A 23426-nucleotide genomic window follows, 5' to 3' on the forward strand; every position below is an offset into this window, starting at 1 on the left:
ATCACAATAATGACTATTGGCAGGATTTGTGTGGGCGAGGTGCTGAGAGCCAAACAAGCCCAAAGTCTGAATTGCCGTTCGAGTCTCCCACACAGAGTGGCCTCTTCAGCGCTGAGATGAGGTCAACAGATGGAGGAGGATGGAGAGAAAGGGAATTCCATATCAGTGCTCATGAGCTCATCCCATTTCCTTGCACAGAGAGTATTTCCACCTGTTTCAGGTTGGGTGGGACTGCCTCTTGTTCTTAAAGGCAGCCCATCAGCATGAGTATAACCCATGCAGAGGATCATCCAGGGCTCTGAAGGCTTTCTGAGTCCTCTTATGGCATTACCACATCACACCGTCCCAGCACCACTTTGCGACACAGTATTTCAGGCTGGAAAGAGAGCTTCATGTTGCAAAAACTACTTACCTAGCCATGCATTACAAGCAGGCAAAAGTGGTGGCTTGAAGGTTGAGATGCCTTTATCAAAAAGCCTCGCACAGTGGCCTTTCCATTTGCTAGCATAGCACAATACAGCAGTCACCAAGAGTCCTTGGTTCTTCTACAGACCCTTACATTTGGAGCCAGCCATCCTGTTCAAGCCCATGGACACATAATTCTTCACTGCTGATTGACACGGAAACAGCACGTCCTGGCATTCAGTTCTTTTATTTTGCCATGCTGCTCAGCACAGCTGTAATCACCTTGGCCTGAACAGAGCTCAAGAGATTTCCAGTAAGCAAGTGAGGACTGTTAAATGCAGTGAATCAGTAATATCCAAACTATCTTTCCAAGCAGAAACCTAAGCAGGACTGCACTGGAGTGGTGGAAGCTGTCCATGCTGAGGGAGAGATGGCAAGCTTAGGGGAAACCACGTTGCAAAGCAAACTGCACACCATGGACTTCTCTGCCTTGACAAATTCTGCTCTGGCATCAACAGATTCAGACCTCACATAGAGAAAGGCTCTGCCCAGCGTCAGAAGGCTGGTGTCAGTGGGTGATACAGTCAGAGGGACCCATACACACCAGAAGACTGGAGGAACAAACATCTGAGTGCATACCAACAAAGACCAGCATGCACCTTTCAGTGTGTCCATAACTGACAGCAGGAGGCAGATCCTGTTCTAGCAAAGGATGATCAAAAGCTTCTGTCGCATTTGTGAGATCTCTTCACGAGCTTGTGTTGGAGGAGGGAGGCACGTGGCTGACTCCGAATCCATAGGGATTCATGGCCACCTCTCATTGAAAGACCAAAAATCACGACTAGAGCCGTTACCTGGATTAGGACATCAAGAGACATTTCCCATCTGACCTCCAAGCGTAGGTCTCTCGTGCAGGACTTTACAGCTGCGGCTCCACCAAACCCAGATGCACACCCCAGCCCTCACCCAGCCCGTGGCGGGGGCCCTGTGCCGCCGCTAGATGTTGCGCAGGTGCAGCACTGGATGGTGCAGAGGGCAGCACTGCCCTGGCATTTGCCTCCTTCCCTGCCTGGATGTATGGACTCTGCCCCCATGTGTCCAGCGCCAGGAGGGGAGCCGGCCTGGGGGGCACACAACTGACGGCCATTGTGTGTCTCCAGGACAAGCCCATACTGTGTGAGGCAGGTTCCAGCCTGTGCAGGCAATGCTATTTGACCCTTATGCGGACCATTCATTCCCCTCGTACAAAAGAAAGTCTTGTTTAATTCGATGTCGATGAAAGCCGTGGAGCGGAGCGAAGCTCGGAAACAGAAGCCACTTTCTCATATAGCCGAGGAGCTGGGTGACAACTGCCCTCTGTTCTCCACCCCCAGCCTCCCTCCGCCTCCCAAAGGGAACGGACAAAGGATGTGTCGTGATCTGCTTTTGGAAAAAGGAGGACTTGACATCGCTGTCAGTAGAGCGGTTGTGGAAAGCACGGCCCTTCGCATCCTTCTGGGCGTGAGATTAATGCTGGCTGTTAGGAGTGGCGGTGCAGGGAGATCTGCCGTGGTCGGCGTGTGCTGAGTGGCAGCGTCTCCTTGGAGAGACCGGGGTCTCTATGGCAGTGCTTTCAAAAGCTGCTCCTGCATCAGCTGGATGTAATGGCACAGAGGATCTGGCCTGTGCTTTCAACAGATAGCTCACTTAAGAAGTAGTTCCTTCTAAAAGCAGTTCCATACCTTCATGGAAAAGCCTTATTGAATTTAACAGAGATGAGACTGAGAGAATGGCACAGAAGTTTTTCTTAAAGCTGACATTTTAATAGAGAATGTCTTTTTGTTTGTTTGTTTGTTTTTTAAGCCATCCTACAGAAATCAACCCACAGGATATAACTCTGCTCAACATTAAGTGATGGCTTATAAATCAATTGGAAGGTAAATACATATTTTCCCTCTGCAAAACTTTTCCAGAGGGGCAGGATGTTGAAGTGCCATCCTGTGGGTGCACATGGAGCCCCTGCCCAAACAGTTCAATAGTTCAGGGAGACCAGAAGGGCTGGCTGCCTTCAGGTGATGGCTATGTATTTTCAAGTTTTTCACCTGCTGCTGGGGCTTAGGGAAAATTCAATCTGAATTTGTCTCCTGAGCTTGGGTTTCTTTAAACTTCTCCATCAGTACAACGCTCCTTCTCACCTCTCCTCTCCCCTCCTGTGCTCCCGTCCTCATGGGGGAATATTCCCTGCTGCTGGGGTGAGACCAAAGCCTGAGACTTTCTTTTGTTGTGCATTTCTTTAGCTGGTGGGCAGGAATGATTTCATTTTGCGGGATCTGGGGAAAGGCAGTCACTCAGGCTCTCTCTCGCTGTTCACTGAGACACCCCATCCCTGGGGCACAAGGTACACGCAGAGGCAGGCAATATCTTAACCCACGCAGAAGGTGCATAAAGGCTCTGGCACACACGCAGCGACCCTCACACATGCTGTGTAACTCTAAGCTGATTCCCAGGGGATTCTTTGGCAAAGCTCGGAGCCCCTTGGCAGTCAGGGCGCCTGGCGGATGGCTAAGAGGCAGAGGGGGCTGGAGGAGGCTGCGAGCCGAGCCCTCCTCACAGCAGCTCCTTGCTGCACCTTTGGAGTTGCGCTGCCGAAAGAGCTGCCCCCCCAACTGAAGAATAACAGATGCGTTTACCACACATCAATCTGTCTGTCTGGGTCCTTACAGGGCCCCCATCATCATCCTATTCAAGAGCCTGCAAAGTATTTAAAAATAGCATTAACACTAACAATCTCCCTTTCTTTCCTCCCCAGTTCGTAGCAGAAATAGCTTGATTAGTGTACAGTTCTGGTGCTTCAAGGGGGAGAGAAATGAAACTGCAGAGCTTGCAGAGCGGCTTTTCAGCTTTCTTCAGGCAGCAACTGCCGGCTGGTTCGTTGAAGCACAGGCTCTTCAAAGGATGGCAGGTTTTAGATCAAGGACTGCTCGTTCTGTCACATATCTTCTAAGGCAGATTTACAACCAGGAGAGGGGCACTGCCACAGCTTTGGACCTTGGGAGAGATGCACCTGACCCCCCCCCACCTCCTGCCATCACCCCTTCACCAAGGCTGGGAAGAAAAGGAGTCGGGAAGGGGGTCTGCCTTGGGGACAGAGGAGTGGCTAGGCAGAAGATAGCTCAGCAAGCTCTCTGAAAATATGATAAGGCTATAGCCTGACCAGGGGCTTGGCAGGCAAGACCGTGGGCATCTTATCATATCCCTCAGATACAGGTTTCAGGGGTAACTTTGAGGGAACCACTTGCCTTCTCCAGGGCTCATCCTCAGCAGAAAGGGAGGTGTCACCCCCTCAGCTCACAGGGAAGGTTTCACTCACTTTAGTACATGTGGTGTTCTGAGATTTGTATTTATAGAGACAGTGTGATGCCAGTCCCTAGCAATGCTTTACAGGCCATGTCAGCTGTGGGCATGACGCTCAGCTGACTTTGACACTAGGTTTCCCTCCTGCCCCCCCATCCCCTCTCTGCCCCCCTCCAGGGCTGCTGGTGGCTGTCGCTCACCTTTTGTTTGTGCAATACACTACGCCAGCTGGGAACCAGCAACAGCTCTGCTTGCTTTTCCCCTACTTTGAGTGCAATAAAGAGGCAAGTTCTCAGTACAGCTGTTAACCCGTGGGTACCCACAGCCCAGCATCACACACCTGCCTGCAGCAGAGGACGCCACCAAGGTCCCTCATGCCCTGTAGCCAAATTCATTCCCAAAAGAGACAGTGGGAAGCATGAAGATCCACTCCCTCAGTCCTATAAGGTGCCTCAGACACTCACGATGCCATGCACTGCTCGTAGGAGCAGCGGCAGGAGGGGTGAGCTGCCTGAGCAGGGAGCAGCTGCAGCCACTCAGCCCAGATGGCGTAAGACCTCAGGAGGCTCGCAGCACCGAGGTACAGCTTACTCCTTTGCAGCACGAGTCAGGGAACGTTTTCCACAGTGTTTCCTCTCCTATGCTGCTGCAAGGCTTAGGGATGTGGTCTCTGGGTCTGCCTCGAGGCTGGCACAGCATCAGGCCCCTTAGGGTATGGCAGTGAAAAAGCAAGAAAAGCAGGTTGCAGGAATAAATTGTACACAGATGGCAACAGTAAGCTACCTTCTTCAGCAGCATCTCTTCCAGGATCTTGAAGCACTTACCATTTGGGAAGGAGTTCAGCTTTGTGGTGACCTCAGGATGGACATTTCATGGAGCTTTTCACCTCACGTTGTACTTTCAGTGGGGGATGTCTGGGCAGATAGAGTGGCAGGTGGCCTAGGAAGGCACCGAATGCCAGGTGAAAGCTGCCACCCAGAGCACTGGAATGGGGATTGCTGCATTTGTCTGGGCTGGACACAGTCGTGGTGGAAGGAGGAAGGCCTTACCAGTGCAGCAACTCCACTGCCATGTGGTTGGGAGCACAGGCTGCCCCAGGCGGTGCTTTCAGGATGGATAAGGAAGGATATGGCACACTGGATACCCCACTGTCCTCTCCAATAAATCCACTCTGGCTGCTCTAGCCAAGAGAAATGGCTCTGTACAGACCCACCTTCCCCAGAGCTGAGTCTCAGTTCAGACATGTGCAGCTTTTGCCAGGAGCCAGCTCTGACCAGGTGGGGAAAGCATATTCCTGCAGAGCTGACCCTCAGCCTCTCCAGTGCAACCATGGGGGGCACTGCCTAAACTATGTCTCTGTGTGTAGCGGTGAAACAGTCATGTCAAAGTTTATGGACATAAAAATGGAGAGCCTGGATCATGAGTAAACAAAGCCTGAGTGGTTTGAGCTTCCAGAGTTGCCAGAAGCCTTGGATCTGATCTCTTCCTCCTGCCGTTGCATTCCAAAGTTACATCGGGAGTCAAAGTCCTTCTTAACCAGCCTCTCCTGGCGAGGCCCCAGGGTTAGCATGTTCACCCAAGGATTGTCTCCAACTCGATGACCACGCAAGATATCTGTGGCTAATAATCAGTCATTTATCTCCTCCACCAGTCCCTTCCCCAGCCACAGGAGGATGAAGTCTCTGTCCTGTACCGGGGGATGCTGAGAGACTCAGCGCCTTGCAGGGGGGGTGGGCAATCAATCGGTGCAGGTTTGCCTAAAAGCAAGGCGCTGCGGAGCTGGAGCACCCCAGCTAGCTAATTCCTGGAGCAGGGTAATGCTTCTGCCAGTAGTGCAGGAGTAATTCAGGCTTCTGCTGAGCCATCTGCGGGGAAGCGTCTCGCCATTTCCTGACACCCACATGCTGGCTCTCAGCCCTGGGCGCACAGGACTCTTCTGGGCCCAACGTACAAACCTGGGGGCTCTGCCTCCCGCGCTGAGGGCAGCTGGGTGGCTGGCGGGGTGGCGAGCTTGCTCCCGGGGGCAGCAGCCTGGGATGCCAGGGCAGGATAGTGCCAGCCCTCAGCGCCCTCGGTGAAGGAGAGCGGCGATTCCTGCCCGCTCCGAGGGAGCGGTGCGTGAGGATACAGGCAGCGGGTGGGCACAGTCAGGGGCAGGGGCACGGCAGCAGGGAGCGGGGCAGGAGGTCCTCAGAGCATCTCTCTGGCAAGGGGAGAAGTGGGTGAGCGAAGGCACCGGCACACACGCGCCTGCTGCTCTGCCCGTGTTGGGTTCGCCTCTGTGTTGCACTTTGTAAATGTCATTTGGGCTGTAAAATGTCACTTGATATCTTTCCTTCTGAGGTGTTTGCAGCAACGTCTGCTCCAGAAACGTGGCGGAGACCTGCCAGCTAACCTAGGCAGACAGACTTCTCTTGTTCTTCTCCAAGAGCACTTTCCAGCCAAGGATCTCAAAACATTTTGCCCTGCTTAGCTGCTTAGTGCATCCCCCAGCAGGAGCTTTGTTACCTGAAGCCAAACTTGACCAACAAGTCCCCGCCTGAGCCTGGGACTGGGCTACCTTCTGTGCCTCCTGCTCTGGTGAAAGCTGCGGCAACCTCTTCAGGAGAAACTCCTGGGATGTGGCAGTCACAGCCCTCAGGAGAGTAAGCAGGGGGCAGATGTGTGCTGCCCAGCCCTAGGCGAGAAGGCTGGATGGAGAGAAGTCTCTGACCTGGGCTGGGCTGTGACAACCCTCACTTCTGCCTTCTGCATTCGGCCCCAGCTGAGAAGCTGAAGAGTCGCTTCACGCACCCCTTCAAGCAGCACGGTGACTTCACGGCTGGGAGACGCAGCTCTAAGCAAGGCTGGCAGGGCACAACCGAAGCGGGCCCATCTTCTGCTCCCACAGAACCTGCCGGACAAACCTGGGCTGCAGCTGCTCGTGTGGCCAAAACAAGACACCACTCCACGGCCGCCGCAGCGGGAAGTGGTTGCACTGACACGTTGCACTAACCTTCCTTGCCCACCTCAGAGCTAGAAGGGAAACTGAGGCACGCAGCAGCGATGTCAGCCACCAGGCAGCGAGTGGGGGTGACCACAGTGCTGAAGCATTGTGGCCCCCGGCTTCGGGCTGTGCCCAGTTGGTTGCCTTATCGTTAGCCATCCCTCCCGCTCAGTTAGCCGTGGCCGGTGGCTCCTCCTTGGAGCAGCCTGAGCCTCGGTGGGGAGCGAGAATTCAACCCAGCGCCCGGTCAGCAGCAGAACAAGCCCCCCGGGACGGATAAAAACCATCGCACCCGCTCGTCCTTCCCGCGGAGAGCACGGCCCGGCCCGGGGGGGAGCCCGCCCCCGCCGCGGGGAGGGAAAGGGCAGGGCCCGGCTGCGGGGGCAGCGCTGCGGTGGTGCCCGGCCCCGCTCGCCCCCCCCCACCCCCCCTCGGGTCGCCGCTCTCGCCCCTTCCCCGCTTAAGGTGGCCCCGCGGGATGCGCGGCGCGCAGGAGCCGGCTGCGGGCGGCCCTCGGCGCTCCCCCACCCCCGGCACAGGGTGGCCTTAAATCGGCTCCGCGCCGCGCGTAGCCGCATCGCCGGCGCCGTCTGAAGGCGTTCGCCGCCATCCACCGGCAGCGCCGACGGGCCGGTCCCGGTCCCGGTCCCGGAGGACGCACCTTCGCCCGGCGGCGGGCGATGCGCCCCCGGCAGCCCCCGGCTCGGTGCCGCCCCGCGCTCGGCGCCCCGGCATCTCCGCCGTGACCCGGAGCATCTCGCCAGGTAAGCGGGAGCCCCCCGCGTTCGGACGCTGGGTGTTTGGGGGTGGGGAGCGCTCGGGATGCAGGGGTGACCTTGCGGTCCCCCCGGGCGCTCAGTGCTTGGCACCGGGAGGGGTACCCTGCCCCGTCACCAGCAGCCGGGTCCCCAAACTTCATCCGTGCTCGGTGCCCAAACCGGCGCCGCTTTTTACGAGGACCCCCTGTCCTTGCACCATCACTCCCCCCGCCCCGGCCCGGGCACCTTCCAGAGGAGCAACATCCCACTCCCAGACTGGAATTTTCCAGCTGTGGGGTGATGCCCCCGGTCCTGGTGTCTGTCCACGCGTGGCTGCAGCAGCCGGTGAGCCGATGCCGCCGGGGTCCCCCACCGGGTCACCTCAGCGCGGGTCCCGGCCACCCCACTTCCCGCCCCCCGCCTTCCCCCCAGGTTTTATTATGCTTCTTTGTGACAAACACCGTGGAAGTACAGGGGGGCGACGGGGGTTATGTGCAGCCCCCGTGGGAGCCGACCCCGAGTGGGCGTCCATCCCCACCAGGAGCCCTAGAGGGGGGGACTGGGAGAGGGGAAAAGCCGGAGGGCTGAGGAAGGTCCCGGCCCTTCTCATCCTTGCCTGGCATATGGGTGTCTGCCCAGGGATGTGCTTGCTGGTTTTCTGGAGCAGAGTTTGGGGGTGGCTATTCCTAGATGAGTTGAAAAGTACTTCTGGTGGTGGCTTTTTTTTTTTCCACCCTCCTGCCACTCACCCAGCCAGCCTGCGGTCAGGGGAGAGGAGTGGTAGGCTCAGCAGCTAGTGAATGAGAGGGAGAAACCCCCCAGGTGCTGCAAATCTGGAGAGAAGCAGCTGGTTCCTCAGGAACTCCTTAGGGAAACCTGCCAAGGGGCAATTCCTGTGTGCACTTGGGAGAAGGGGTGTTGGGATCAGCAGGGCAGCACCGTAGCAGAGCAGTAACGATAAGTGATAAATATCCATCTGGTAAGTTGTAGTCTGCACAGCTCCGCGAGGGAGTGGGAGAACATGAACGATGCAGCCTCTGCAGGTGCTTTCAGCTCTTTCCCTGGACCCAGAGGAGGCCTCTTTGTGCAAAGCACGCGTATGTGGAATGTATAGCAGGGTACAGTGGCTTTACACACAAGTGTGATCACGCACCTTTGCTCAGACTTAAACCTTGTCTGGTGCAAAAAGTCAAAAATGGATGGCGAGGTTCGTGCCTTGCATCCCTGGACCACCAAACGGCCTCAGGCAGGGCTGGGAACAGGGGCCCGATAGCTAGTTGGGAGATGGGTGCACGGAGACGGCAGGATGGAACCCTCGCGGAAAGGAGCCTGTTGTTGCTCCAAAATGAGATACCTTGGTAGGAGATCATGGGGAGATCAGACCCATGTCAGAGAGAGGGTTACAGGGCCGGAGGGGGCCACCAGCAGAGCTGCGTGTGACAGCCTGTGTCACATCTGTTTGCAGCTGCGCATGCCATTAATACCCTTCTCTCTGTGCCTTGGAGCAGGATGTAGGGGCCGGGATCGCTTTCGGTCGGTGCCTGCTCCATGATTTCCTAGAAGCTATCCATTAGCGGGCACGCCTGGGACACAGACCATACGTGAGTGCCGGCGGCCGAGCACACGGTGTGCTGGCCCTGCACGAGGCCAGGAGCCCGGGGGCTGTGATTCCTCCCCTCCCTCCCTCCCGGGAGCTACTTCAGTATCGCTTTCAGGGCACTTCAGTCTGCGCTGAATTAAGGCTCCAGAGGGCAGTTAATACACGGAGGTAGATGCACTGAGCAGATAACACGTAGTATCATCGGGTATTTCGGGAATCGGATGAGATCAAATTAAAGCTCTTGGCTTCTTTGACATTTTCAGTGTAGTAATAATAATTACAATAATTGATAAACCATTTAGGCAAACTTGCAATCCCAAAGCAATTCAACAAGCTGATACGGAGCACAGCTGAGATGCAGCCACCTTTACAGTGCAAGGGCCTCAGCCTGACTCGCAAGATGTTTAGCAGCCACCAGATAGAAGGTAAGCAGTTGGGCTGAGGACACTTGCTCCCACGGCAAGGATTTCTAATGAGCGAGGCTCCTGCACCTCTGAGCTTTGTTCTGGTGTCATTTGGGAAGGAAGACTGTTGCCTAGGGAGCTGTACAGAGCTATAGAGCAGCTAAATGTATGCAAGAGAGAATAAACTTCCAGAGTACAGCCCTTAAATTCACATTCTTTCCATGGTTTGGGAACATCTTTGTGACAAGTGCTTGTGTCCTCTAATGGCATCTTCCCTGCAGAGTGTCTGAGGTGGTACTGGACAGCTCAAGGCTGTCTCCCGCGTACCCAGCATCCTTTCCTCTTGCCTGTGAGGCATCTGTAGAGGTGCTTTCTGGCAGGGAACTTCCCTCTGCCTCAGCGACAGACCAGGAGATGTCCGTGTTTGAGAGCAAAGTGGTACCTAGCAGGCAGCTTGCCGGCAGGAGCCTGGAGTGGCTTCGCTCCAGCCATACCCCTGAATGGCCTTCCTCCCCTCTTCACCTGCCAGCGGCACTGCCCTGCACCCCCCCTGTTTGTCAGTGTCTCCATGGCTTTAGCCCCCCCTGCCCCCCTGCCTCGGGGTGCTGGTGCTGCAGGCACAGTCACCTCCAGCTTCTCACCGATGCCCCAGTAGGCAATGTTGCTGTCCCAGCCATGAGGAGCCACCCCACGATCCCATCACCTCCCAGAGCTTCTTCCAAGGCCTCTTCTTCCTCCTTTTCAGCACTCTCAGTTGTCTTTCTTATTCCCAATATTTGGGAGCAATAAAGAGATCTCCTGAATTATGCTGCAAGCCTTCATGTTATGCCTACGAGGGATGAGATATTTGATAGGCTCCGAAGATGCCCTTTACTAAGCATGCAAAATTGCTCTGGAAAGCTCTGCAATTATTCTGCAGGATGTACACAGGAAAGATGATATCTGTCCCCTTCCTCCTTGTATTTAATTGTTCCTAATAAAAGAAGAAGCTTAAGAAGGTGATAATAAACCAGACTGGAAGCCAGGTCCCACACACCTGCAGGGGTCCGGAGAAGTCCAGAATCGCTGTGCTCTTTTTCCTCCTGGCCTTTCTGTCTAATAATAAGCATTATGCTTGTCTGCACTGCTTCCCATCCCGAGATCTCAAAGTACTCCGCATATGTGATTAAGAGTATTCCCTGCCCACATACAGAGCTGTTTGTCAGGATGACTACCCCCACTTTACAAGGGAGACACTGCAGCTGACAGCGTCAGAGCTGAGACAGCCCCAGATCGTCTGTCTCCCAGGCAAGGCCCCTGTATCTCTGAGAAGCACTTGCTGGGAAGCAGCTCAGCCAAACCAGACTGCAATTTAAAACCTACCAGTACCATCGGAGACTAGTAAATACGGCGTGCAGATGAGAGCCGTGGCTGTCGGCACCCTCCTCTTGGGTGCAGGCGTGACTGCCTGAAGCCTGCTCTTCGGAGGGGACACTGGTCAGACCCCACTGATTCCTCCAGGTTGGGGAGTATCTCCAAACTGCACCCTGAGCTGTGGTCAGCACACTTATAATATCTTGGTCCATTATCCTTCCGTGCTCTTTTAAGCTGTGCAGGCTCATAATTAAGAGCTTGAAGTCTCTTCTAGCTCACTCTCATGTGACATTAGTGCTCTCGAAGGACTTTCCTTAAGAGCTCAAATTTATCTACTTTGCCAATGTTCCCAAGTGTTCAATCAACTGCCTTGTTGGCTTCCTCCGCCGCGCGGTGCAGGGAGATGTCTGAGATCCTTCTCCCTGAGACAAAAACATTGCCCTTTGCAAATGCCTTAGATTTATAAAATGTGAGCTGAGTTTCCTCAGGAAACACGACTTCCCAGGGCTGTGACACAGAGCTGGGATACACAGCTCTGGCACAGGGACCTTTAGATTTTGTTTGCCGTTCATCCCTCCTCTGAGCAGGTAATCGCACTAATGCCTGATGCACATAGAGAGACTCGTTAAGATGGGGCTAGTTAGCTCAGGGAGACAAATGAGGAGGGACATTCGGGTGAGAAACAAAGCCATCAACAGCATAGAAGAGGGAGAATGAGTTTGTCTCTACACGGCTTTTCTGAGTAGAGGATCTGGATTGCATTCAGGAAAATGTGAAAGGTAGCAATTTGATGATAAAAGTAAGTATTTTCCCATGCTGTGCATAGTGACATACGGAACTCGCTGCTACAAGATGCTGCTGGTGCTGAGTGTAGGATTCGGGAAAAGAGGAGACATTTTGATGGATAGCAGATATTCATCACTGGACAGGACAGTCCATTTGAAACAGATCTAAATCTTCAGGCTTCAACCTCCCACAATTGTCTAGCATAGGATTTCTTGTACTTTCCAAAACGCACAACATTGATCAATGTAAGAGACAAAGGACAAAAGGAGGCAGACATGTTTGAGTGGAGATCACTGGGGCATATTTTCATTTCCACACAGAAGCAAAAAATATGTGTTCTCCAGCCTGTGTGCTGACACTTAGCTCTCATCAGTTTGGTTCTTGTCAGCTGGAGCGGGTTCAGGTTAAGTTCTGATGAGATTTGCGCTGATCCAGTGTTGCTTATGCTGCTGCTTCCCCTGCCTGTGCTGTTGATTTTAACAGACTGCCAGCATCCTGGCAACTTTGTGTGGTGCCGGTTTATGAATATGCTGCATTATAAAAGAGAATGGTATGGTCCTATTCTTTGGATGTTACCCCTGGCAATGAGAGCAAGGGCATTTATTCCCAGTACAGCCAGCCTCTGGCCAAGCAAAGTGCTGGGATTACCCGAAGCTGAACAGGGTTAGCAGTCAGACAATCTCAGCTCTGGATAAAACATTTTAGAGCGGCAATATTGTCTCATTCTCTAAGTTCGCGGTGGGTTTGTGTGTGGGAGTACAGGGCACATGGGAACTGCGTTTTGCTAGGAAAGCAGGATTGCTCCTCAGCAGTCCCTGTGTGGGAGAACTTGGAGGAAAAGCCAAGGACCAGGCAGGCAGCAGTAGCTTGCAGACCCTGAGGTGACGCTCCGTGTGGCATTACAAGGCAGCCTGGCTCCTAAAGACACTTCCGTAAGGGCAGGGGTAGAGATGTGGTTTTAGCAAGGTCCTCTGTGTCCGACAAAAATCTCCCGGTACCTCTTGCTAGAAGCAGCATGGTTGATCCTTGCCTGGCAGGAGCAGGGGTTGCTGGCTCCTCTCCCCTTTCATGCCCCAGTCATTAAGGCAGGATAATTAATAATCATCTCTCCCTCAGCCTTCCTCATTCTGAGAGCATGCTAAAAAACAGCTGTAAGGGGATACTTCTCCTACGAGTGGCAGGTTTAATTTATCATTATGGCTATGTCCATAGCCACAGGTCAGGCAACAGTGCTGGGCTCCGTGAAAGCCCTGGCTGTGACCACAGCAATAGGACTGCCGTTCACCGAGGCAAAACGGCACAAAGCGCCACCTCGGAGGCCACGCTGGGACAGCCTGGGTGGCAGCAAGGGGTCTCGTCGTCCCTGCAGTGCTGGGGGGCCTTCCTCACTGGAGCTGGTCCAGCCTGGTGTGCTCCTTGGGTCCTCCCTCCACTTTCTCCTGCACAGATGCCAGGGCCATCTTAGCTTTCTCCCTCCTGTCCCCCCATCCCCTGGATCCTTCCCTCCCGCAGCCCTTCCCCCAGCCCAGATCCACACAAAGGTGAAAAGGAAGGAGGCGCAGATGACTTCCCTGTATCTGCCAGCTTCTCTCTCCACCTCTGATGTGAATGAGGCCCTTCATGTGCTCCTCTTGAGCAAACACAGATGCTTTTGTTTTATGGGCTGGTGGGACGGGATGGAATTAATAAATCAGAGCGCCAGTGCTGTGCTGCCACATTCCTGCAATTTTAAGGCAAGATCACACACAAAAAAAGGCAGAAGTAAAATAGGCAATCTTTTCAGGGAGAGCTCAGATGCTTTGACTGTGCCTCCTGCTTGCTGTCCCACTTGGTCTCCTGCTCCCTCACCCTTGTTCATTCCTCCTCCTACTTTCCCCCACTCTCTCATTCCCATTAACCTCATCTCTTTTCCTGTTCCCTCTCCTTCCCTCAGGAACCACTTCCAAGTCACACCTTAGTATCTCACCTACACCTATTCTTCTTCCGCCACCTTCCTTTCACCTATGCTTCCCTCACCCCCACCCCACACAACCTACCCGAGGCTTGTGCATTCAGGTAGGATGTTCAATGTCCTGCACGCGAGCCCAGGAGCCAGGAGCACGGCAGCTTTGACACTGTGGACCGACATCCCTCCTTTTATACCTCCTTCCTCCACCCTGCCTCAGTTTCTCCTCACAAGGAGAATGGTGCTGCCTGAGAGAGTCAGTGAATGACTCTGGGAATAAAGCACATGAAGCGTTACTCTTCTCTCGGGCACGTGCCTGTGAGCAAAATTAGGTCCTGCCCCAGAACTGGCAGGCCCTCTTTCTCCTCGAAGGGTAACCAGAAATACTTCGCCATGCTTTGCCTAAAATTAATTCTTTTGAGCCAGATAACAGGTTTTTACCATCTCTACTTGGCTACCACCAGGTGGTAAGGGGTTAGGGGAAGACCTTTTTTCCCCTCCCTATAATTAGCAAACTGTACATCAGGCTTCAAGAGGGCAATGCGGACCGTGTGGTTCGTATAAGCTACTCTCAAGGGGCTGAGGCATTTTTATTCACTGCAAGGGTTGTTTTTTCTCTAATGAGCTTAGGCACTTGAAAGTAATTTCCCCAGAGTGCTTATACATTGTTGTGCTTATCTTACCTGTGGGGGAACTGAGGCACTGAAGCAGGTGAAATGATTTGCCCAGTTCCACATACTTACACATAGTTGAAGCCAGAAAAAGAACCAAGAAATCTTGTTTCACAGTTGAGTGCTTTATCCTCTGGCCTCAGAGGAGGCCAGCAAAGACCTTTATCTTGTTTAGATGAGTGGATAGTCATTCCGAGAGGATGCTGGGGCAAGGGTATCTTTCTGTACTAATATGTGTCTTAATGAGTCCTGTTGCTAAGCGGCTTCAATGATAGATCACGCATCTTCTTCACTAAGCACTGAAATAATTTTTTAATCATTAAAGCTAATATAGAATCCTCAGAAACATCCAAATCTCACAGCAGGGGCTCAAATTAGCAAGCAAACAGAAACCAAATCCTGATTATCCCTGTGCACCTCTACAAAGCCCACAGGCAGCATCTGCTAAAGTCCAACACGAGCCTGGCGGAGCTCTCTCTCAGGGCTGGGCTGGGTACTCGGAGGCAAGCTGGCAAATCCTACTGCTCCAAGGTCCGAACCAAGTTTCTTTCCTCCCTCAGACATGCGTGCCAGCTCCTTGTGCCTGTGGGGCAATAGGAAAGGCAGTAAGGGCTCCAGGCAGCTGAAATATCCTTTGGCATATCTTTAGAAAGGACAAATTATTTGCATTTTGGCAAGCGCTATCAAGTGGTAGATCTCAGCCTGGCCAGCGTTTCTCCCCCACCCCGTTGGTTTTTTCCTCCCCCTTGGAACCACCTCCTCCATCCTATTCCCATCAACTCCTTGCAGTCTCTGTTTTGTCAACAACTAGATATTTCAGGTGTTCTTTCCAATCCAGCCCCCTGCTCGGCCTTCACTCACACATCCCCCCTCCACCTTGGTGTATCGGCTCCTTTTGCACTGTAGCAGCCCGTAGGCTTCTCCATAGCTCCTCCAGTAAACCCCAGTGTGTTTCCCATTCTGGTTAGCAGCTCTTTTGTGTTGTTTTCTGTTTCCCTCAAACCTACAGCGCCTGGCAGCACATTATCAAATTATAAAAGGAGCTTTCTTTACAGCAGAAGTGATGTTTCTAACTTCTGTGTTAGAACAGGACTCCTGGAGCATTAAGGAAAACACAACAAATCTCTTATGACTTGATATGCATCAGCAGCTCCATTACAAGGGAAGGCACAGGACACTGCTAAGCACTTTGCTAAGATCCAGTCATCATTGCTGACCACTATGCACTAAAGACTTTTGAGGGTGAATGTAGTTTACCCCAAAAGAATCTTTGGGAAAGGATAAATAAAAATTCCTCTTGCCACCTCCAAGAGCCTTCGTGCATGGTGCTCCCTTCTCTTGTCACCCTCTTGAGAACAAACCCAGTACTGTTCATGTATCATGAGCAGACTCCTTGCTTGCACTCCCAGTAACATTAGCCCACTAGACAAACTCTGCACACTTCATCCCACCTAGCAGGCTTTTCCAGAGGTGCTGCAAGGGATCCTCGTGGCTCTTCTGTCAATGCTTGCTCCCATTCATCGGCAGATAAGCTGCCATCAGCAAGCTCTGTTCATAGTACCTCAAGACAAGCCATGCTTGGACTGTAGCTCCCTGGAAGTCAAACCAAGTCCTGTAGCTGTTAACACTGGTGCAAAACAGTCACTAGGTATGAATTCTGTGCTCCCTTCTGCATTGCACTTACCAGACAGATAAAATCTGATACTAGGTGTTTCTCTCCTAACCCCAACATGGGTCCTGCCCTGAGCTTCAGAACAAACAAATAGCCTAGAAATTAGTTACGACAGCAGGACCACGAAGCTAGTTTCTTCCTTCTTCTTCTTCAAGAGGTTTTGGGATGTTTCCTCTGCCTAGGAACTGTTGCTGGCCCTTCAGGGGTATTTTTTGCAGAGCTGGCGAGGAATAGTAGTTCACGCATGCATGTGGGAAGCTGGGAATGCCTCATCTGGCTTGTTGACTTCCACAAATGTCCTCTTAGAGAACTGCTTTTGGCCTCGTCCTGCTGTAGCTCAGAAACACCGAGGTGTCTGTCATGCTGAGAACACACTTACAAGACAACTGTTGACAGAAGACTGGCACGCCAGGCACCAGCCAGAGATGGAGGGTGTGTGCACGCTTGCAGGGGTTGGGAGGGGGAAGTGGATGGGAGCAACCTTAGTAACATCACCCTGAGGCCAGTCCCGTTTGGGTCATAGCCAGCATCCCTCTGCTGGGAGACAGTTAATAAGTTGAGGGAGACTTTGCTGCAGAGAGAAAAGACTGTTCACCAGTCACATAATGTACAGAATCTGGTTAAAGACAAAGGCTGTGAGAAGCAACCAGAAGTGTGCTCCGGGGCAGGGGTTCGTTGTCCAGCAAGGACAAATCGGACCTCTGTTTTAAGGTGTTCCTGAGTTTCCAGAGATCCAGTTTCTAGTTCTGCAGCTGCCACTTTTACCAGCTTCACTATCAGTGGGGAGACTTACCCCAGTGCTCAGAAAACTTTTAAATAATTGAAAGGTGCTTTCCTCCCCCCAGCACAAGGAAAGAGCCAGATTCACCCCCAGAATCAGGAGAGAATCATATCCACCTCTAAGATTTACAGCAGCAGCCCATTTCTTGTTTCAACGAGAGCCTGCTTTTTGTCTGCCTTGATGTTTCAGGCCAACCTGATCTGCCTTTGAAGTGAGCTCAAAGGGCTCTTAAAGTGCCGAGAAGGGTTCAAAAAGCAAAGCCCAGTCCATCTTTACCCTCCAAGCAGTTGTATCTGCTTCTCAGTTGCTCTGTCCAAGGCTAACTGGCAGCCCGGGCATGTGGAAGGGAGGCAAGGAGGACAGCACTCCCCAGCAGACCCGAGTGCAGAAATGTAAGAGTTGGGCAGAGGAGCTATTTTCTTGCTCTTATTTGTGCAAAGACAACACTCCAAGCTCAAGGGACAGATGGACCAGACAACTTACCAGCTTGGAGGGTAGCATCCAACCCCTCCTTGTGTCCAGATCTCAAGCTGCCCCGAAGCACACAAATTCACAGGTAAGCCCACAAGTACAGTACAGCGTGGGCCGGCCTCCCTCCCAAGGGCAGGTTTGTACACACCACCTGCAAAGACCACTTTCAGCCCATGTGCAGTTATGGAGCACAGCAGAGAGCAAGCCCTACACAAGCAAGCCCTATGCACTCTAAGAGGGAAAGCAGAGGCTGGTTCTCATGCTGTGAGCGTGTCTGCCCTCAGTTCCCTCGCAGCTTTCCTTGCCTTCCCAACAGACTCTTCCATTTTAACAGTGCAAGACATGGAAAACCAGAAACCAAAACCTACACCTTTTCTTTCTGGTAGGACTGGATTGCTGTCAGAAAGGGGCATTTAGCTCTTGCTGCTCCTCAGCTCTACCTTTCTTTGCCCAAATGCATCCACTGTGTACTTTTTCTACAAAGAAAAACTCAACGTTCATGAGGTAGGCTTATCTTCTGGCAGCTGCTGCTGGTGCCTAAGTTAGATATTTCTACTGTTGCACTGACTGCTCTCCTGGCATTCCCAGAAGGTGGGAATTGAGTACGAGTCTCTTGATCTCAGATGCCCTGGCATCTAGTTTGGCTGTGGCCTGCCTGTGGTCCGGAGGGAACAGCTTCCCTGTTAGGACAGGGGAGGACAGCAGGACAGCCCCGGCAGGACACTGGCTGTCGCCTTCCTGCCCCTTTTTTCCTGTGCTCCCTTCCTCCCTCTTCATTTCACACACAGAGGGCAGGAGAATAAACATTGTCATCTTCTGACTCTCTCATTTTCATTCTGGTGTTTCTTTTAATCGAGCTCCAGCTATACCAATCAGCTGTGGCATTTAAGGTACAAATCAAGCAGCGGACCATAACATATATCTATTGCAAAAGACAATTCTCTAGGTGACACTTTATTTCTCCGTTCTATGTTCGTTTTTAAAAGTGTCTGCACGACACTTGGATGCCACACAGCAAATGGCAAATCTAATGAGTGCTGATGATTTATTCAGAGGAAGAAATCAAAATTAGCATTTTGGACCATCTCAGCTAGTTACAAAGCGAGCGTATTTCACACAGCTCAGAGAGCTGCAACAGCAAAAATGTCCATCAAGGAGACCAAAGTGGTGTTTCTCCTCTTTCCACTTCTCACTTAACCAGCACCTGCGTGATGCGGTGGCAACACATTGGTGATGGCCAGCGTCTGCTCTCTGCTAATCTATGGAGCATCCACCCACAAAAACATTCTCCCAGATTTGCTCTTTGCGTGATGCTTTTATTGATCACTTAATTCAGTCAGCATTCCTAAATAAAAACTCCGGGGGATTGTTGCCCACACCCTGCACGCATCCTCTGCCCACAGCTGTTTCCGTGAAATAAGGGGTCTGGACCCTGATTCTTCAGGGTGCGAGCACACATGTGTAGGCTTTAAAATGTCAGTATTTCCACAGGTTTCGGGAAGACAGTAGACATCTTTAGGTACATCTGTGTTTTAAATGACATAATTACTGTTCCGCTCATTTGCAGTGTGATTTCAGCCACAGCAGCTTCTCCTTCGGTTTCTTTTGCCCTCCCTAGGAGTAACCAGGAAGTCCAGCAGGGAAGAGCATTTTAACATTGCCTTTGAAAGCAGGAGGAAAACAAGCTGTCTAAATCAATCAAGAGTGTGCATTAGTGATAGTGTTTTCCTCTGGAGGTCTGCATTTGATGTCATATTGACACATAGCTAAGATCAAAGCCCATCTCTGCATCCTGGCTGCTACCAGAGGAACAGCACTGGCCTTTGGGCCCCATATCTTTACAAAGAGCTTGTGATCAACGTGATATTTTATTTTTTTCCCCTCAAACAAGCACCTGTGAAATGTAATTATCCATCAACTAATACCTTTTTTCTCTGAAAAAGTAATTCCTCTCCGTCTTTGAAAATGTTCTGGAAGCAAATACTATGGGTTTTTCCTTTCTGCTTTTGTAAGAAACCTGTAAAATGACAGCTCCCACTCCTGCTGAACAGGCATCAGCTGTTAACTCACTAGGGAAAGCTCTGGATAAAATGTACAGATACTTTGGAACAATCCGGTATTGTTTTTGCTTCCTTAGAATTATTTTGCTTTCTCAGAAAAAAGCAAGCCCCCTTTTTTTTTTCCCCCCCCTTTTTTTTTTTCTGATAATGCAGCTATTGGGCTGATTCATGCTGATACATTTGGAATGATTATTCTGTAATAGTCATCAGTGTCTAAAAAGGATCTCTGTTCTGCCAGAGCTCGGCAGCAGGAGAGAGAAGCCGATGTTTGAATAAGCCCCAAACTTCCCTGTCAGGAGAGGATAACTGCAGGCAGAGAGCTCTGTCAGGAGAGAGCTGGCTTTCTCAGGAGACATCTGGTACCTCCTGCTTCTGTTTGGGCCGGAGCTGCCAATCATTTCCCAGGTATTTCTGGCATCGCTGGATTATGACTTTGCAGCACAGGGAAATTGGGACAGGGCAGAGGGCTGCGTCCCTCTGAGTCACAGCCCACCCTCACAAAAGCTCAGGGGGACAGGAAGGCAATGGCAGGTCGCATGGGTCAATCATGAAGGACATTTGGGTCTGGGCTAATTAAAAATAGCCTGGTTTAGACCTCCTTTGCAGGCTCTGGAAGGCTCCCTGCATAGCTGGGCTTTGCAGCCAAGTTCAAGGTCTAGCCTGTATCTGAAATGGGTTATCTCTGTCCCTGCTGATAGCCCAGATAGGACCTGGATACCCTTGATCTACCTGGGGATAGCAGGCTGAGCCACGTGCTATCTCGAAAGTATTGGCTCCCGCGGGACCTAGCCAGCAGATTTAATTAGCTTCGTCAACATTTCTTTTTTGTTTTCTGTTGGGTGGTTTTTTGCCTTTTTTTTTTTTTTTAAAAAAAAAAAACAACTTCAGAACAAAGCCCTGTAAAAAGCATCACCCTCCCCCACTCCGTGCTGCTCAGGCACTAGCCACACGTCTGGGATAAGGATGCTCTTGGGAAAGGTGCCGTGCTGAGCTGTTTATGGACCAAGCTTGGAGGAAGATGCTTGACTTGGGCTTGCACAGGTGGTGGCGGGATGGGGGGGTGCATGGCGCATTCCCCAAGGACAAGCCTGGTTTCTGGGCTGAAGTAACCGCACTCCCATATGGCGAAGAGATTGGAGCTGGCAGGGAGAGGATGAAGCTTTTCTTTGCATCTGAGGAAGAAGCGCGGGGGCTTGGGAAGGGCGGCTGTTCGGCTGGGAGTGACTCACATCCCGGGGAAGTTGTCCCTGCAGGAGCCTGTGCACTGAGTGACAGAGCGTAGATGGGGCTGAGCCTTGAAACCCCACAGCTGCTGGTAGTTCTGCTCTTCCTGCCCTGGGGAAGGACCTGGCCATCCTTCCCCGTATTGTTTTATTATTTGAAGTTCTCTGGGGTTTGTCTTTCCAGGGGGCTCAGTTAATTTTGCCTTGCCCTCTGTCCCCACAAGCGGTAAGGAGGTGCTCACCCCGTTCAGATGGCAGCATTGCTCGCCCCGAGCCATTCCCAAGGTCGGCAGCAGAGGGGTGATTACAACCCCCAGCAGAAGAGCACCCTTCTACCTTCCGCCAGGACCACAGTGGTCCTCATTGTCTGTGCTACTGGGAGGATAAGATCCCAGTGGCGGGTTTAGCAAGGAGCCTTTCCCTTCCCTGTTCCATTATTAACATTTCCTTTCCTAGAAAAAAATACTTTTCCTTCTTTTTTTCCCCTCCGCTTTTCCACCCCCCGGTTCCAGCAGAGTTTAAGGGAGAAATTCCTGCTTCTTGAGCAGAAAACCTAATCTTCCGTTCCCCTTTCTGCTTCCTACCCCCACGAGAAGTACAGCTGGACTTGAACCCTCAGGCTCTGTCCTTTAGGTCTAGCCTGCCCTTTCTGTCCTACATCGCTGTCGTTCCTGCGGACCTGTCTGAGGGTCAGAGGAGTCCTGCTGCTGAGAAATATCCTGTTGCGGCTGTGTTTGCACAGTAATTACCCCTGCTTATCCCAGAGCAATAACCCGTTCCACCCACTTCTGTGGTTCCTTGAATCCGTCCTCCCACTTGATTGTGCACATCTCGAACAGGCAGGAGGCTGCCCGGCGAGGGGAAGCGCTGCGGCATCTTGGCGTGTCTCAATTTTAAACAGTATTGGAGTTTCGGCTGAAGGCTCTGACGGGCCCGAGGGAATGGGGGGAGAAGGGACAGCAGCTTCCTGTGGATCTCAGCAAAGCAGAGACAGAGCCGTTGCTGATCACCACAAATACCGGCACCGCCATGAATTATGCATTCCTTGTTTAAAGAGAGGTCGCTCTCATCAATAATTGAAAGCTCCCTGCTCTGCCTTCAACATCGCATCTCCCACACCGGGAGTTAGGGAACTCATGAAATCTGCATGGACTTCCTCAAGGTGGCTGTGGGGAGAGGCAGCACAACGCAGGCAAAACAAACCCAAAACCCTGCTGACAGTTTCAGTGGGTGAAATTGAGAGTCATCTGCACCTGCCAGCAGCTCTGCTCCAGTTCTGCCCCTCCTGCCCCTCTCCCCTCCCCGCACATCTCTCCTCCCAGGGTACACACAGAACAGTAGCTTCGCAGACATGGTACAAACCAAGATTACGGGGTGTTTCTGGAAGCTTTTGGCTCCGTTAGCTGAGACTAGTTTGCTTTGGGTGATTGCCTAGAAAATCTCTACACTGGATGGCAGGGTGTTCCCGGGGGACAGTTTGAACTGTGAAATTTGTCCCTCTGGGAAGATAATGATCTTTAGAATCTGCATCTCAGGCTACAGACAGACAGCCCTGGGGCTGGGGTCGGTCCAGTGTTCAGGGTCTTCTAAGCCCAGCTCAGACAGGCTGGCTGCCCTGAACCAGAGGCTGCAAAAGCACCTTTCTTGCAGAGCAAACTTTTTGAAAGGTATGGTTCTCATGCGAATCAGGCAGGTGGAGGGCAGAACTGAAACCTCAGAGCAGAACTACCAAAGGCCGTATGATCCTCACCATTTCTGAGTTATCAAAGAGGATGTAAATTGAGCGGCTTTTTGGCAGGGTTCTGGGAGAATCGCAGGAACCTGAACTCCCATGTCAGCTTTACAATTCCCAGTTAGCTGGGCCTCTCCCTGACTTCCACCTTTCTCTACCATTCACCCTACGCGTCCTTCCAAACTACTCTGCAACTCAGGGAAAAAGTCACATATGTGAACTCTTAAAGTTGTATCTGAACAGTGAAGCTGCCTGAGTTGTTCTCCAGCCTGGGAATCCTTATCCCTCTCCCAACATCTGAGCTGCCCTGCCTGTAACAAATTGTACCCTGTTGGTAATTAGTCAACAGCAGTTGAAGAGATCAGTCACATGCGATGCTCTGAACCTCAGCCAGATCTTGCTTCTCTTCAGCACCAATCTGGGGCATCCAGGCTGGGGCTGGGCTTTTCTCCCCTGCATGTGCTTCTTTCATTCTCTTCTCCTGAATCCTTTCAGGTTAATGCCCCCTGCATCAGCACATGAGCTTAAAAAGAGACTGGCTGGTGTTGTGTCCTGGGAATTGAGAAGACTGTCAAAGCAGCGTGAAGCGAGAGTAGTACGAGAAACATTTTGTCCCTATCATACTCAGCTTTGTACTCTGTGAATGTGTGTTTGTTTATTTTTTAATGGAGAACGGAAGATTGATGGATGAAATTAAGAAGAGGGATGTGTAATTGGAAAACAGCTCAAGAAGGCTACAGGCAGCATATTGAAGGCATCCATCAAACATCCAGCTAATGTTGTTAAGGGTGTGTTTAACACAAACAAGGGCTGCAGGAGACACTAGGGGGAAAAAAGAAAAGAAAACGGAAGGGAAGAGAAAGGGGAATAGGCAGGACAGGGGAAACAGCAAGGGAGGAAAAGAGCCAGCAAGAGAGTGCAATCAATAATATTTGTATTGCAAACGCATCCAAAGGCTCCTGTTGGGATCAGTTCGGGACCGTACAAGCACATTAAGAGACAGCCCCTGCCCTCTACAGTTTAAACCCAGGAATTACGGGATGATCGCTGGAGGTGGGCCTAGATCATCACAAAATTTTCTTCGGATCTTGACTCTCATTTAATAGGACCTGCTCTGAATGGGTTTAAAGGCAGAGGGAAGGTAGGTGGTTGTGCCAAGAATACACACAGCAATGCCTGCCAGCCAGGCACGCAATTCATCTGAGCCACTTAGGAGACTTGGGTTTTAATTATAAAAAGTAGGTAA

At 51.9% G+C, this 23426-nt stretch overlaps 1 protein-coding gene across 3 annotated transcripts in view; it reads left to right on the forward strand.

Annotated features, from left to right (window-relative positions):
* Positions 1 to 6388: 6388 nt before the first annotated feature.
* LOC101915992 (galactosylgalactosylxylosylprotein 3-beta-glucuronosyltransferase 1-like) overlaps positions 6389 to 23426 on the forward strand; it is a 31242-nt gene continuing 14204 nt past the window's right edge. The window contains exon 1 of one of the 3 annotated variants that reach the window (XM_027777846.2): positions 6389 to 7488. The gene's annotated coding sequence lies outside the window, so the exon portion shown is untranslated. The remainder of the gene's footprint in view (positions 7489 to 23426) is intronic. The other 2 variants (XM_005231102.4, XM_027777844.2) reach the window with 2 other exon arrangements.

The sequence above is a fragment of the Falco peregrinus genome, chromosome 6 (assembly GCF_023634155.1).
Source record: "Falco peregrinus isolate bFalPer1 chromosome 6, bFalPer1.pri, whole genome shotgun sequence".
NCBI lineage: Eukaryota > Metazoa > Chordata > Aves > Falconiformes > Falconidae > Falco > Falco peregrinus.